Source organism: Lygodium microphyllum, chromosome 1 (assembly GCF_053477565.2).
Source record: "Lygodium microphyllum isolate KBCC chromosome 1, Lygodium_microphyllum_v1.1.10, whole genome shotgun sequence".
Lineage (NCBI taxonomy): Eukaryota > Viridiplantae > Streptophyta > Polypodiopsida > Schizaeales > Lygodiaceae > Lygodium > Lygodium microphyllum.
This window is the reverse complement of record NC_141135.1, coordinates 123,663,921-123,680,185: the sequence shown is the minus strand read 5'-3', so window position 1 is coordinate 123,680,185 and position 16,265 is coordinate 123,663,921. Positions and strand designations below refer to the sequence as shown.

The following is a 16,265-nucleotide window of genomic DNA, read 5'->3' as shown; positions in this document are numbered from 1 at the left end:
GTTGAGGAGAAGCGTAAGAGAGATGAAGAGAATCCAAATGCAGCTAAAAAGACTAGAGGGGGTGAGTTTGTTACTCCACCTACTACAGGGCCGTCTTTGAGACCAGGGCCAGAATGACAAATGAAGGATGCTCAAAAGAAAGAAAAGATGCAGGAACCTAGATAGAGAAAGCAGCCAGGATCTAGATTAATGTCCGATATTGAGACATCTATGGACATGAAGAAAATCTTTAATGACAAGATACTTGGCAGTGAGGTGACTTTTACTATTCTTAGGTTTTGGGCATTTCGAAAAGAAAGTTTCAAGATCTGTTCCAAGAAGTCCTGATGAAGAGAAAAAGATATACATTGCCTACTACTAACACACAGGTTGTTTTGATTGGGGAGTTGAATGAGGATGAGGATGAGGTAATGGTTGAGAATGCTTTTTTTTTTGGCAGACAGAGAAGAGAGTTCAGCCTATGCATTATGCTGAAACTAATGAGTCTATCTTAGTGCCATGTAGTCATTTTTTGTGGAGTCATTGGGCTAGGGCAACTACAGAAACAATGCTAAAAATTGGAGAGAAATAGGTGCCTTATGTTACTTTGTTGGATCATGGTTCAGAGATTAATCTCATAGTTTGTGGAGTTTATGAAAGTAATAGATGGCCTATGGATGCAAAGCGTGGGTGGCCTATGAGAGCCACCAACAACACTCTAGGTGATTTGTATGCTGTCTATCCCAGTGTCAGGATTTCTATTAGAGGGAGGATTTTCATTTCTTTGTGCAGGATTCATGCTCTTACCCCATAATCCTAGGACAACCATGCATCATAGAGATGTGCATGGAGACGAAAGTAATGGATGATGGATCTGCTTATGCACTGATTCGGAGAAAAGATGGTATGAGAGCAGTCCAGTTTATGACTGTGTGTGTAAATCATGCTAGAAATAGGGATACTCTTTGAGATGCGCCTTTGCCCAATGTGAGGGATTCGGGTTTTCATTAGGTACCACTGTTCCGCAAGACGATGGTGGTATAGAGCAGAGGAGATTGGAGTTCTCGCCTCCTGGCAGCAGTGTTTACCCCTCCAATTTTGTTGAAATTTGAGCAAATAGTTTGATGAGTTATCAGAAGATTTCTAAGTTGCCTAGAGTTTCCACGCAGTACATATGCAAGAAGGAGAATGATTTGAAAAATGCACGTATTTTAGAGGATGATGAGCATATAGATGGGATGTATGATCGTATGGTTTGTGCAAATACGATGATAGAGATGGAAAATATGCTGAAAACTGATATGCAGAGTTGTCTTAGTAATGTATCAGTGCTGTCCCTAGACATGTTTCATGAAATTTCAGATTTTGTGTCACAGACAGAGCTAGAGACTGAGGTGACTCAGCAAAAAGTGTTGAGAGTTGAAGAAATTCAACAGACAGAGTTTCCGGATGATTATGATCAGCCGACAGTGACATAGAGGGCTGAAAACTTTCAGCCAACAGAGTTTACTACTGAAATAATTCAGCATCCAGAGTTTAGGGCTGTTCGTATGCAGTCCATAGAGCAAAGGGCTGAGGATATTTAGGGGCAAAATTGCTGATTTACAACAAGATTTGAGTAATGCAGAGGATCACAATGAAGCCAGGGTTGACATGAAATACAAGATTGTGGATAAGAAGGTGAAGTCGGTAATAGGACCACTTCCACCTGACAGTAATCAACAAATAGAGAGGGCCGCCAAGCAGTCAATTTTGAGGAACCCAGATCATATAGGCCATAAATTTTCAGCTGAGACTTTTGCTGAATTAAAAATTGGAAATGATGATTTCTTGCTACCCTTAGAGAAGGAGTGCTTTGAGGATATGCTTGAGCGACATGGAAGGGGGTTTGCTTTCTTCTCGCATGAGATTGGATGTGTGAATTCAGATATTGTTGCCCCTATGGTGATCTTTACTATTCCTCATATTCCATCGAACCTCATACCTATTCCAGTGCCTAGGGCACACGTGCCAAAGTTAGTTGACTTGTTGAATGAGAAAATCAGGATGGGAATCCTAGAGCCGTCATCTGCACCATACTCAAATAGGTGGTTTACGATTCCAAAGAAGGATGGTACTCTCCGATTTATATAGGACATGCAGCCAGTAAATAGAGTTACTATCAGGAATGTTGATATAGGTTCAGTTGTGGATGAGTTTGCAAAAGCATCTACTGGATGTCCCATCTATTCTTTAGGTGACTTGTATTCAGGATATGATTAGTTTCAGCTGGCCTTGGAAAGCAGGGACATAACCACTATGAGAACTCCTATTGGGCTTGTTAGGATGTGTACCTTGCCTCAAGGTGCCACTAATTCTGTCGTGCATATGATGAATGCCATGCATAAAGTCCTTCGTGAGTACATACCTTAGCTTACCATGCCTTTCTTGGATGACGTGCCCATTAAGGGGTGTGCAAAAGAAGAGAAGAATGAGAGTCTAAATAAGTAAGGATGCAAATACTTTGTGGCTAATCATATTGCAGCTTGTGAAAATATTTTGGCCAGGTTAGAAGAAGTGAACCTGACACTATCAGGGCAGAAATTTGTTTTTGGAGTAAATGAGGTCGTCATTGTTGGACATATGTGTGGGTATTATGACACGAAACCTTCACCTGTGAAGGTGGATGCTATAGGAAAGATTATGGAGTATTGTTCTACCACTTCAAAGGTACAGAGCTTCATTGGAGCCTGTGTGTTTTACATGATTTGGATACCCCATTTTGCACACATAGCAGATTGTTTATATCAGCTGCTTCGAAAGGGGCAGAAATTTTATTAGGATGAGAACCACACTAGAGCCATGCAGAATTTGAAGAAGTTATTATAGATTGCTCCTACTCTCAAAAAAGTGGATTACAATTGCGGAAGGCCTATTGTATTGACAGTTGACACTAGTCCAATTGGCATAGGTTGGGCTGTGGGTCAAGATGATGTAGATGGAAATAGGTACGCTCTTCAGTTTGGGGCGAAAGTCCTAAATGAGAGATAGAGGAGGTATCTGCAAATCAAGAGCGAATTACTAGGAATTGTTACAATGAGTATTTTATTGGAGCCCTAGTTGTGGTAGAGGCAGATTTCTTACCATTGATAAGTATGATTACGAGTTGCTCTACTATGGATATAGCTATGCTGAGATGGATCGCATACATCAAATTATTAAATCTAGAATTTAAACACATAGCAGGGAAGGATAATCCATTGGCAGATATGCTATCTAGAGCCAGATATGATGATGAGGAGACACTACTTGCAGAAGAGGATGATGCAGAAATTTCAGCCGCTATGGTTGATCATGTTTGCCATGTCTATGATATTCTGGCATTCATAGAAGAACTCTATGTTGGAGATTGGATGCAGATTGGCAAGTACATTAGTACACTAAGCAAAAGAGATGAATGGACTAATGAAAAGTTCAAGAAGATCAAAAGAAAAGCCTATGGTTATTTTCTCAAGGACGGATTTCTTTGGAAGCACCCGAAGAAAAGAGGTGGATTACCCTTGCGGGTTGTCTGCAATAAAGAGACCTAGTTACAAGTGATGAGAGAGTTTCATGAGAGTCCTTGGGCTAGTCATAGAGGAGTGTGGGATACTTATGAGAAAATCAAGGAAAAATATTGGTGGAAAGGCATGTAGAGAGATGTTTCTCACTTTGTAGAGACTTGCAGAGACTATCAGATGTATTCTGTAGTGTGTCATCGAGATGAGCTTCATCCGACCTATCCGCTGTGCATTCATTATAAGTGGGTAGTTGACTTGGTTACTATGCCCATGGGTCTATGGCAGATGAGATATATTGTTTTGGCTAGAGAGGATCTTACCAATCATGTTGAGGGCAGACCTTTGAGAACGAAGACCACTAGTTCAGTGTGTCAGTTCTTATTGGAAAAAATTTTCTGCAGGTATGGCTCTGTGGGTAAGATCACTGCAAATCGTGGTGAACTAGATGCGGATGAAGCTAGGGAGTTTTTCTCTCAACTAGGAATCAAGTTGGCTCTAACCACAGCATACAATCTAGAGGGAAATGGAAACAGTGAAAGAGGGAATCAGCCGATAGTGAAAGCATTAGCCAAAGCATATAGAGGATGGATTGGAGAATGGCCGAGACTTCTACCATTTTCTTTGTGGATTGATCGTATGACTCACAGTGTTACCACAGGACATATGCCCGCAGAGTTGATGTATGGTCCGAAACTAGTTATGTTCACTGAGACTTTTGCTTTGACTTGGTGAGTTTTACCTTGGTAGGAGGATTTGACAAGAGAGGAGCTCTTAGCTCTTTGGATCCGGCAGTTGGAGAGAAGACCAGAGGATATTCAGCTAGCTATTGACAGGTTGAAGGTTGCTAGACTTAGAAATAAGGACAGGTTTGACAACAGGCATCGCTTGCAGCCTAGAGCAATAGAAGAGGGAGACTGGGTATTAGTCTTTGATAGTAGCCTTGAAAATCAGCATACTGCACTTCGGAAGATGGTGAAAAGATGGTTTGGGCCGTACATAGTCAGACAGTGCTTAGAGTGCCCATTGCAAGAAAAAGAATCAAGATTTTTATGAAAAGAGATGATGAGGATTATGCATTGGAAGAATTTGCAAGAGAAGAGCAACGAGAAGAAACTCTAATAGAAGAGACAGATGATAGATAACCTTGCTGATATAACAGAAATAGACAATGAAGAGATTGATCTGTTCGTGGATCTTGACGATAATGATCATGGGTAGTTGGCCCATCCAAAGGATGCGCAGGATTAGAGGGGGTGGATGTCATGCTGCTGCGTATCCGAGGTGTGGAATCCACCAAAAAGTTTGTGTGTGTGACATTTGTTACTTTGTACATACTTAGACGTTTTGCCTTCAATTGGTTCATGTTCAATTTCATAGAAGAGACAAGTGTTTTTTGGGAGTGAATCTAATATTTGTTACAAACAATTTAGAAGGAGAATGGGCTAAAAAAATATGTGCCGTTGGACAAATTCACAACTAAGAGGGCGAGAAGGATGCTACAAACATTCATTTTATGGTATTCAAAGCTGCAGGTGCATGGAGACAATATCAAGTTTGGCTTGTGCAAATAAATGTATCTTTTGTTGGAGACATCATACCAACCCTGTAGAAAAAACTTGGAAATGGAAAATGGATGATCCAAGTGAAATTGTTGAGGTTGCACTAGATCAACACATCAAGATGATAAAACAAATGAAAGGTGTACCAAGGGTCAAAGAAGATCGATTGACGGAAGAATTAAATCCTAAACATTGTGCTCTTTGATATCACGTATAGTTTTTGCTAGACATTGTGGTGGGAAGTATGGTGAAGAATGGCACAAAGTAGGTTCTCTAGTGTCAAGAATCGCGTGGTGGGGGGACTTGCTCAAGATGCTGCGCCAAACATACACAGAATACACAAGGAGAAGCTCACTCAAGAGACAAGAAGAGAGATGGAGGCCAAAACTTTTTCTTGCTGGTTTCTTCTTCTTCTTCCATAGTCTTTACAATGTACACAAAGCATAGATAATATACAACATAAAGGAAAGTGGCCTACTAAGTCAAATAATGCATAACGGACTACACTAGTCGAGTGGCGCTATAACTATGCCAGCTGTAAATAGGTGTAACAACCGGAATATAATAAGTAATGAGTCAGTGGCCATATGAGAGTCATAATGATCTCCGACGTGCTAAGTTTAGATGTGTGGACCCATCTAACCAGTCGGTCCATCATCAATGTCCGCATGTGTTGAGCTTGTCATCTCAACACTCCCCCTCAAGCTCAACTGCATCTCTGCAACTCCAAGTAAGCTTCGAAACTTTTGAATCCTCTCTGTACCCAATGCCTTTGTGAAGATGTCAGCTATCTGATCCTCTGTGCTGACCTACAAGAAGTCAATCTCACCTGCTAGTACCTTCTCTCTCACAAACTGGTAGTGTACCTCAATATGTTTTGTCCTGGCATGGAACACAGCGTTCCTAGCCAACTATATACTGCTCATGTTGTCACAATAAATGACAACTAGACCTTCCACCTGCACATCCAAATCAGCCAATAACTTTTGTAGCCATACTACCTCACATGCTTCAATAGCAGCACCTCTATACTCAGCCTCTATACTCGACAAAGCAACTGTATATTACTTTTTTGCTACTCCAAGTAACTGTTGCACTACCAAGAGAGAACATGTATCCACTGGTAGATCTTCTATCATACATTCTACCAGCCCAATGTACATATGTGTATCCAAACACATGTACATCTGTATCTGCCTCATAGAAAAGTCCATAATGTAATGTGGACTTCACATATCTCAATATGCGTCTGACAACATCCAAATGTGGCTTTCTAGGTACTTGCATAAACTGACTCACAAGACCAACAACGTAGCTCAAGTGTGGCCTTGTAATGGTCATATAGATCAAACTCCCCACTATCATCCTGAACATAGTAGGGTCTTCTATCTCATCCCCAACATCAGCACTCAACTTTACATTCTGCTCCAACGAGACTGAAAGTGGTTTGCATGCTCTCATACCATACTTGGACAACATATCCAAGCCATACTGTCTTTGGGACAGCCATATACCATCATCACATCTGATCACCTCAATGCCAAGGAAGTACCTTAGCTCACCTAATTCCTTCATCTCAAACTTCTTCTTCAAAAAATCCTTGACTTCAGCAATCCCACTATCACTATCACCTGTAATAATCAAGTCATCCACATAGATGACTATGATGACCAAACCTGCATCTCCCTTTCTCACATAAAGTGAGTGATCAGCATTAGAAACATAAAATCCAATATTGAAAAAATACTCTTTGATCTTGTCAGACCATGCTCTAGGTGCCTGCTTGAGCCCATAGAGTGCCTTCTTCAACTTGCACACATACGTGGGATGCTCTAAATCTTCATAACCTGCTAGCTGATCCATATAAACTTCTTCTTGCAAATCACCATGCAAGAAGGCATTCTTCACATCTATTTGCTACAACCTCCAACCTTTGGCTACTGCCAAAGCAATCACACATCTGACAGTTGCCATCCTAGCAAGTGGACTGAAGGTTTCTTCATAATCTATGCCATATATCTCGGCATAGCCTTTTGCAGCCAGCCTAGCTTTGTACCTACTAATAGAACCATCTGCATTGTGCTTAATCTTATAAACCCACTTACATCCAATAGCTTTCTTGCCCTTTGGCAATGAAACTAGCTCCCAAGTCTTATTGGTCTCTAATGCAGCCATCTCCTCATCCATTGCTGCATCCCAATGAGCATGACCAATAGCCTCCTCAAAACATGTGGGATCAACATCCTCAACTAGTTTCACCATATAAGCATAATGGTGAGTTGCATAACCTTAAAAACCAAATCTTTTAATAGGGTATCTGACCTTGCTAGATCTGTGTACCACCAGATCACTCAATGGAGCCTTTACATTATTATGAGCTCTCTATACACCTAGTGTCCTGACAGAAGGAATACCAAGCTCATCATCTAAGCTCTTTGAGCCACTGGAGTCTCCGTCAAGAACTGCATCAATGCCATCTGGCACTTTATTCTTTCCTTTGTCTTTACCTGTAGTGCTACTAGATGCACCTAAAGATGTAGAGCTACTCCTTAGTCTCCCAGACCATGGACTACCAGGTTATGTCTCTGGTCCACTAAGAGTCCGTGATTCTTTCTTTTTAGCCTGCACATGAGTGTCATAATCATCATCATCATCCAATGCATCACCATTAGATGCATACCAAATGCTCATTTCATCAAAGATGACATCCCTGCTCACTCTGAACATACATGTGACAGGGTTATAACAGTGATGCCCTTTCTGCTCTAAAGAGTATCCAATAAATACACACTTTTTAGCCTTTGGATCTAGTTTCTTCTGCAACTCATCTAGCACATGAACATATGCAATGCAGCCAAACACTTTCAAGTGTGAGACATCAGGCTTCTTACCTATAAAACATTCTTCGGGGGTCATACCATGAACTACAGCTGTGGAAGTTCTGTTTATAATATAAACAGCAGTATAAACAACCTTTGACCAAAAATTCTTAGGCATATTCTTTTCAACCATCAAGGCACGTGCGACTTCTACAATATGCCCATTTTTCCTTTCTGCAACTCCATTTTGTTGTGGGGTATACCTGCATGTGAACTGTCTCTTTATCCCATGAGACCTCAGAAATTTACTGAACTCATTTGAGAGATACTCTCCCCCTCCATCTAACCTCAAGCACTTTACTTTCAAGCATGTTTCTCTTTTAACTGCAGCCTTGAAAGTTCTAAAGTGCTCAAACGCTTCACTCTTTTCCTTCATAAAATATACCCACAGCTTTCTAGAATAATTATCAATGAATGTGACAAAGTATGAACTGTCTCCAAGATATACATTTTGTGTAGGCCCCCAAATATCTGTATGCACAACATCAAGGATATTTCTCCTTACATCTCTGTCATGTGAAAAGGGTTGTCTTGCCTGCTTATTACCAAACTAACATGCTTCGCATACCTTATGAAATTCTGCAACTCTAAATGTAGGCAAACCTGTAACCAACCCTTTGGACTGTATTAATTTCAACCTTTGTACATTTGCATGTCCAATGCGTTTGTGCCAAATTTCAATATCTGCAACAACACCTTTTCCTTTAGCATACATAGTAGCATTCATAGTAGGAATTCCAGCATCCAGAGTAAACATACGTCCAACTCTACTTCCCTTTGCTACCAACCTGCACTTGTCATTGAAGTCTTCTACAAAGCAGCCCTTTGTATTAAATCTAACTTGCAGCCCTTGCTCTACCGACTGACACCAAGTTCTTTGTAATAGATGGCACATGTAATACATCTGAAAGACTCTTTGTCTTACCATCATTCAAGGAAAAGGGAACTTTTCCAATGTGTGAAATTGGGTGGCATGAATCATCACCCGTCTACACATAACCTGCATTTTGCAAATCTTGCATCTCTCCAAACCATTCTGCATGGCTGGTCATATGATTGGATGCACCTGAATCAACATATCAAACATCATCATGTGTTCCCTTTCCTATAACAGCATTCAACATATGCTGCATAACAAACAGACATTCATTTTTGTATTCATTTTGTCATGAAGACGATGCATAGTTTCCTTGTTGCAACTTACCACTGCGAATATCATCTTTCTTAGCATAACGTTGGGTTACAGTATGACCTGTTTTGCCACAGTAGTGACACACAATACCAAAGTTGTTAGAACCTCTATTCTGCCATCCACCTCTTCCTGTAAAGCTCCCCCTACCTCTAAAGTTACCACGACCTCTTGAAACCTGCATATCACAAAATTGCTAATTCAATCTATTTTCCTGGTTGTCACTACCACGGCCTGTTGAAGAGGACCCGCCACGTCCCCTTCCTGAACTAGAGTAGAAAGCTTGAACCTATTCACCACTTCTTTCAGATGTCTCACTCTGCATGTTGATCTCTTCAGTGATCATAAGGGAGACCAACTCATCAAAATCTGGAAATGGCTTTCTGACATATACGAAAGTTACAAAAGACTTTCAAGCCTTTTCATTGTTAAGTCCACCCAAGGTATACGGCACCAAATTATCATCATCGGGCATTGCATCAATCGCTAACAATGCATCTGCAATGCTCCTTACCTTCAGTGCATACACATTGATAGACATATTCCCTTTCTTCAATGTATTCAACTCTTGCTTGAGTTGGATCTTTCGTGCCTTTGTATTTACAGAAAATATACTTTCAACTATAGTCCAAGCTACATATGAATTCTTTGCATTTCTAATATGTCCCAGCATATTATTGTCAATTACTGCACACAACCAATACATGACCTTCTTGTCTTTTGCATTCCATTCCTTCCGTACCTTTGTCTCTTCTGCAGTTGGAGGATCACTCACCTCCGGCTCCTTTTCTTCACATGAAACAAACTCGTAGAGGCCTTTTCCAATAAGGAATTTTCTGACACGGAACTTCCATGAATGGTAGTTGTTCTTGTCGAGCTTCTCAATGATGGGGCTTCCACTGTTCTTTGCCATTATCACAAAACTAATACCAAACATCAAGCAAATCTTTTACAATCCGTGACCTGTAGTGCACAACAATACACCAAACAGTCTTTTTCATTGTTTGCTCAACAATACATGCAATCTGCAACCAGTTTGCAAATAAACCTTATGTTTGCTTCCTACAAGCATCTCAAAAATTTACAGATTTGCAATCTGTAACCTGCGCACCCACTTTCAGTCAATACAGCCGAAATCACAGTGTACCCTGAAACTATTGTCTGCAACCTTGTGGCTCTAAAACGGGGCCTGAAACGGCCTTAGATGCCCAAAATAACTGCGAAAAAGCCCTAAAGGGCTAATATGCAGAATACATAGTGCTATTCGCACACACCAAATCTCACTGCAATCTGAGACTTTTGCTCTGCCCTACTTCCGGTGCCTCCACAGGCACTATCTAAAAGAAAGAGTGGAAGAATGGGAGAGCTTCTTACCCGTGGCTTGCTTGCTCGAATCTTGCTTCTTCTCCTTCACTTCAGCCTTCAAAATCAACCTCTCTCAGTGGCATGGCTTTGATACCATGTGAAGAATCATGCGGTGGGGGGACTTGCTCAAGATGCTGCGCCGAACATACACAGAATACACAAGGAGAAGCTCACTCAAGAGACAAGAAGAGAGATGGAGGCCAAAACTTTTTCTTGCTGGTTTTTTCTTCTTCTTCCATAGTCTTTACAATGTACACAAAGTATAGATAAGATACAACATAAAGGAAAGTGGCCTACTAAGTCAAATAATGCATAACCAACTACACTAGTCGACTGGCGCTATAACTATGCCAGCTGTAAATAGGTGTAACAACCTGAATATAATAAGTAATGAGTCAGTGGCCATGTGAGAGTCATAATGACCACCGACATGCTAAGTGTAGATGTGTAGACGCATCTAACCAGGCAGTCCATCATCATCAATTTATGCATGTGTTGAGCTTGTCATCTCAACATCTAGCCAACAAGCAGAACTGTTTTGATGATTTTATATTATGTGATGAATTCTTACCAAAAGAAGGGTAAACTCAATCAAAAACTAGCTATCGAGGGAGGCAACAACGGAGGCCTTCTGGTAGTTGCTTGCATCAATCAGAGACTGGACCTTTTCGGATATGCCCTTGCTCATGTTGGAGTAATGGATATGTTGCAGTTTCAGAAGTTTACTATTGAGCATGCCTAGACTACTAATTTTGATTGCTCGGAGGAAGAGGCTGCTTTTCTGTATGCTAAAATAGTGTGTTGTATGCTAAAAAAAGCCAGATCCTAGCAATATGAAAAGCATCAATCCAATCTCCCTCCTCATTGGAAGGGGCACAGAGGTGAAAGAAAAAACAGGAAAGAAGAAGGACGAAGGGATTTTGATGGTTCGGAAATACTAGCCAATCAAAAGGACACACAATTCGATCAGCTTTCTCGAGTGATCGACAGATCTCAGAGCTCTGTGTACCTACAGAGGCTGAAAAGGGTGTGATCGATTTTGAAAAGGAAGAAGAGGGAAAAAAGTAAAGACATATGATCCTATTATTGCGAGGAAGGCTATGGATTGAATTAACAGTGAGACCAAGCAGTCTATGTTTGATGCTTTTGAGGATTTAAAAGAGTTGGAGCAAAGGTGAAAATTCGATGATCGTGGTTCTACAATGCCTTTAGGGCCAGCTCTGTTTGTCATAAGGAGGTTCACTTTATCTTACTTGTGTCGTTGTGCACAAGGGGGTGAAGCCTACTACTAGGAATGGAGATGTATCACTGCAGTGGGGCCAGTGCAAGTGCTCCAGGGTTACAAAAATCCCAAGCGCTACCCCAACAGAGACCGATGTGAATCCTGCATCGATAGCTAAGAGGACACCTGCTGTTGAAGATAGTCTTCGACAGACAGCTGCATTAGAACCTGAAGTTGATAAAGAGACTGCCTCACAAGTTTGTGATAAAGACTCGATGCCAAAAGGCTTGTAATAGGAATGTTGATGGGGTGCATGGTTTGCAATTAGGCCACCTTTTTACCAAACGTGATACCAAATCTCATTATAAACGAAATGTGGCTTCTTCTGAAGTTTTCAATCTTGAAAATGATCTCTACAACCATTCTAATAATAATGGCCACAATCATAGGAGGACAGAAATAGAATCCCTACATGATATGTTTTTGTGCAGGCATCAATGTCAGAGCTGTTGTTGTCATCAATCCTGGAAATACAACAAGAAAATCACATAGTGTCCTCACAAGTCATTGGAGTCATAACAGGTCTGCAATGTGTAAATCTATTACAGAGATCAAAAGCTTGCCTTAAGCTTTGGCTGTTGATCTGTTTCATGAAATACAAGGTTCAACTGTACAGCTTAATCTGGGGACTTTAGAGAGTGGAGAACGTATTATGGAGGTTGCCACTGCAAGCTAGTTTGGCTTTCTATTTGTCTTTAGTTATTGGCAGAAATAAAAACAGAGACTTGACATCATTTTCTCATCTTGCTTATTCGCTTGATTGATCTTCTATCTTGGAATTTCTCAAGGACCTCTCTGGTCATGATTTTTCTTTCGAAAACCCTTCGACAACACATTAGAAGGTAGCATTTTGGAAATTCAAACTTGTGAAACAAATCTATGCCTATATTTGTCTATAGGCTATGTGCTGCTAGCATCCACCATGGTTTACCCTATGGCTATAGGGCTTTGGAAGCTTACTACATAGGCTTCATCCTCATCAAATATTTTGTCATAAGATCGTGCGTACACGTTGCTGTAAGCATATATTTAGTCAACATGAAACCCTCAACTTAGGACCTCCATAGCTAGCTTTCTTAAAGCTTACATATTACTTCATTTTCTTCATTTCCTCTCTCCTGCCAATCAAATGCCACCATGATGGCACTGCATTTGAAGGTTTTCGCAAAGATTTGGGATATTTTGAAGATTTTTTTGAAGTCTTGAAGACCTCATCAACAACAAAGCTTCTCTCTTTGCTTCATTCTTCCTCCATTTGGCAAGGCAAGTACTGTCGCTCTAGTCTAAATATTTACTCAATGTTCAAAAAGATTTTACTAGCAAGTAGGGGACTCAAGCAATGGGCTCATCAAGCAAAGGATCAACATCAACATCAAACATCAAAAGTTCAAATTTGCTAGTATCTCCTAATACTTACATAGTGCTTTTTGGCACTGATATCTCTTATGTCTTTTGATACATTAAGTTTCAACTCTTTTGCTGGTCAGAAAATCAGAGATTTGGAGCTAATTTTCAATGACAAACATGAAGTTTCTCATGAAGATGCCATTCATAAAGAGAAGTGTAATCATTTTTAGTCACTTGTACAAAATAGAAGATGCACTTGCTCTACTAATAGAGAAAAATGGAGTTGTGAGCATTCAAGTGCCATCCATGTTTCCAATTGAAGAACTTGAAGACGTCATCAGCTACCTTAGAGGTAGTGCAAGATTTTGAAGACATTTCTTCTATCTTGAAGACCATGCAAAACTCAAAGATTGTACCTTTTCTTGAGGAGGACTATGAATAAAAGAACAAGTTGACTAATGCAAGCAAAGTCCATGCAAATGATGACCATGAAGGAAAGATCAATTCAAGAAAAGCAGTGGAAGAAAATAAGAAGAAGAAGAAGAAGAAGATCAACCATGAAGACACTAAAGCTGCAAGCAAAGTGAAGAACAAGTAAAGGATCAAAAAGAGCAAGCTGGACTACATCAACAAAGACAAGAAGACCTACAATGAATAGAAGATCTATGCCAAAAGAAATGCTGAAAATCACGAGGGCCACTGGTCCTTGACTCATTTTTTTAACTAAACTTTTTTAGCCTTGTAATGCCTAGCCCTAATGCTTCTAACATAAGCTTGTAAACTCCTCATGTAGCCTTGTATTATAGCCTATGTACACTTTGTGAGGCCCCTTTTATAGCCTCTAGATGTCCACCATGTTTGTGGTTCCCACACTTACCCTTTTTTCTGAAAACCTCTAGTGTTTACCATGTCTATGGTATGCCCACACTTCTCAGGTGGTTGCTCACTAAAGCCTCTACAGACTTTGTACTTCTGGTTGTGATTGAGGAGGGGTGTTGAGATGTTAGAAATCACACCTAAATCAATCTCTTTGTATGAGGCAGTTTTGGGCTTAGGACATGCAAATAGACTAGGCATAGAGAGGGAGTCTGGTATCTATCCAACAACTCTAAAGCATTGTATTTGATTATCAATTTTTCATATATATGATGAATGCAATATCATGATGCTTTCCTCTTTCAGTTAGTGTCTTGGACATTGTCAGTCTTATACACGAAATTGTGTTTTTGAGTCCAAGTCTCAATCTTGAAACTGAATTCAATTGTGTAATAGGTCAAGTTTTTGTATATGTCATCATGAGTGTAATCCTAATCTCCCATCCACCATAGCTTCTGCACGTTTTTTGACACTCCTCCACATAGAGATGGTAGATGGACATTTTGAAAGGAAATGCTATCACAAGCAAAATGATATGCCTAGGGGTCAAGGAAGGACTCAATATAATCATTATGCAAGTGGTTATGGAGGTGCACATTACTGATCTAGAGGTGGCTCTGCTAAAGGCCATTTATTTGCCATGGAACATATACTAGGATGCATGACACACCCTCCTAGTGAGGATGATTGGTTTTTGGATTGAGGGGCTAAAAATTACATGAATCATCATGTTGAGTGGTTTGACACAAAGCAACAAATGCAGAATGAAGAATATGTGTCTACTAGGGATGACACTTTGCATAAAATTACTCAGTTAGTAGTGTGCCACTTGTCACTAGAGATGGAGTGGAAAATAAGCTTGGCGAAGTACTTTATGTATCTACAATCACTACGAACTTAGCATTAGTTGGTGGAACCAAGGATTGCCTGTAAGATTCAATAGATATGGATGTTTCATTGAGTAATTTCAAAAAGTAAGGCTTGGTAGATTGATTGCCAAAGGGAAGAAGAAACACATGTTATTTACCTTAGATGCAAGTACTCCAGTCATTCAAAATTCTATGTATGTTGAAAGTGGGAATTGTGAAGATAAGGATGTTGAATTATGGCACACGAGAAGTGGACATGTAAACCTGCAAAGACTGAAACAAATGGAAACTAGATAGGTGGTTCATGGTTTGCCCCATTATGGTTATATTAGTTATGATAATGTATGTGAGGCTTGTCAGTTTGGCAAGCAAACTAGATTGCCATTTCCAAAGAGGGGGAGAATCAACAGTTATCCTTTGGAAATGGTGCATTCTAATATTTGGGGTCCATGTCAGAATGTCTCATTGACTGGGAGATGCATGTTCTATATCACCTTTATTGTTGATGACTTTAACAGAATGAATTGGGTGTATTTCATGCAACCATAGAAGTTAAGACTTTGAAAGATTTCTGGAGTTTAAAGATATGGTTGAAAAACAAAATGGTTTTTACATAAAATGCTTGAGGTCTAATAATGGAGGAGAGTACATGACATATGAATTTTTAAAATTTTTGAGAGATCATGGAATCAAAAGATAGGTGACATGCAAGTACACACCTGAGTAGAATGGTGTGGCAAAAAGGAAGAATTGTATCATTGTAGACATTGTTAAGGCAATGATGAACCAAATGAATATGCCATTAAGATATTGGGCAAAGGCAGTGCATACTACAGTAGGTATAATGAGCATGACACCTACAACATTGACTCATCATGTATCACCATATGAAAAGGTGTACGACAGGTGACCACTGTTGCTTACTTCATGGTTTTTGGATGTGTTTATTACGTTCATGTTCCTAATTATTTGAGAAAGAAGGTCGAGCCAAAGGCTATAAAATGCATCTTTCTTGGATATCTTGATGAGAAGCATGGTTACAAATGCTATGATCCAGTGAGACTAAGGAGGTTTACATTAGCAAGGATGTCAGATTCTATGAGTATGAATCATGTTATAGGCCCAAGATTGTAGTGGACTTTGATTCCTATGAGAGTAGTGATCAGCAAATGGTAAGCTTGGAAATCTCTTGGAAATCAACACTTAGAAGATATGCCTGGACCTCATGAGAATGCAAAAAGTAGTGGCAACTATAGTCCATGGAGTGGTAGGTTGAGGAGTTCACAAAAGAGTGTGGAAATTGCAAAAGGAAAGAGGCCTACAACTGAAAGATCAAAGGACGAATCTATTGATGATGAATATGGCATTCCTCATGGAAAAA

The 16,265-nt window shown here is 40.0% G+C and overlaps 1 pseudogene; it reads left to right on the top strand.

Annotated features, from left to right (window-relative positions):
- Nucleotides 1-825: 825 nt before the first annotated feature.
- LOC148041636 (serine acetyltransferase 5-like) overlaps nucleotides 826-16,265 on the top strand; it is a 41,177-nt pseudogene continuing 25,737 nt past the window's right edge.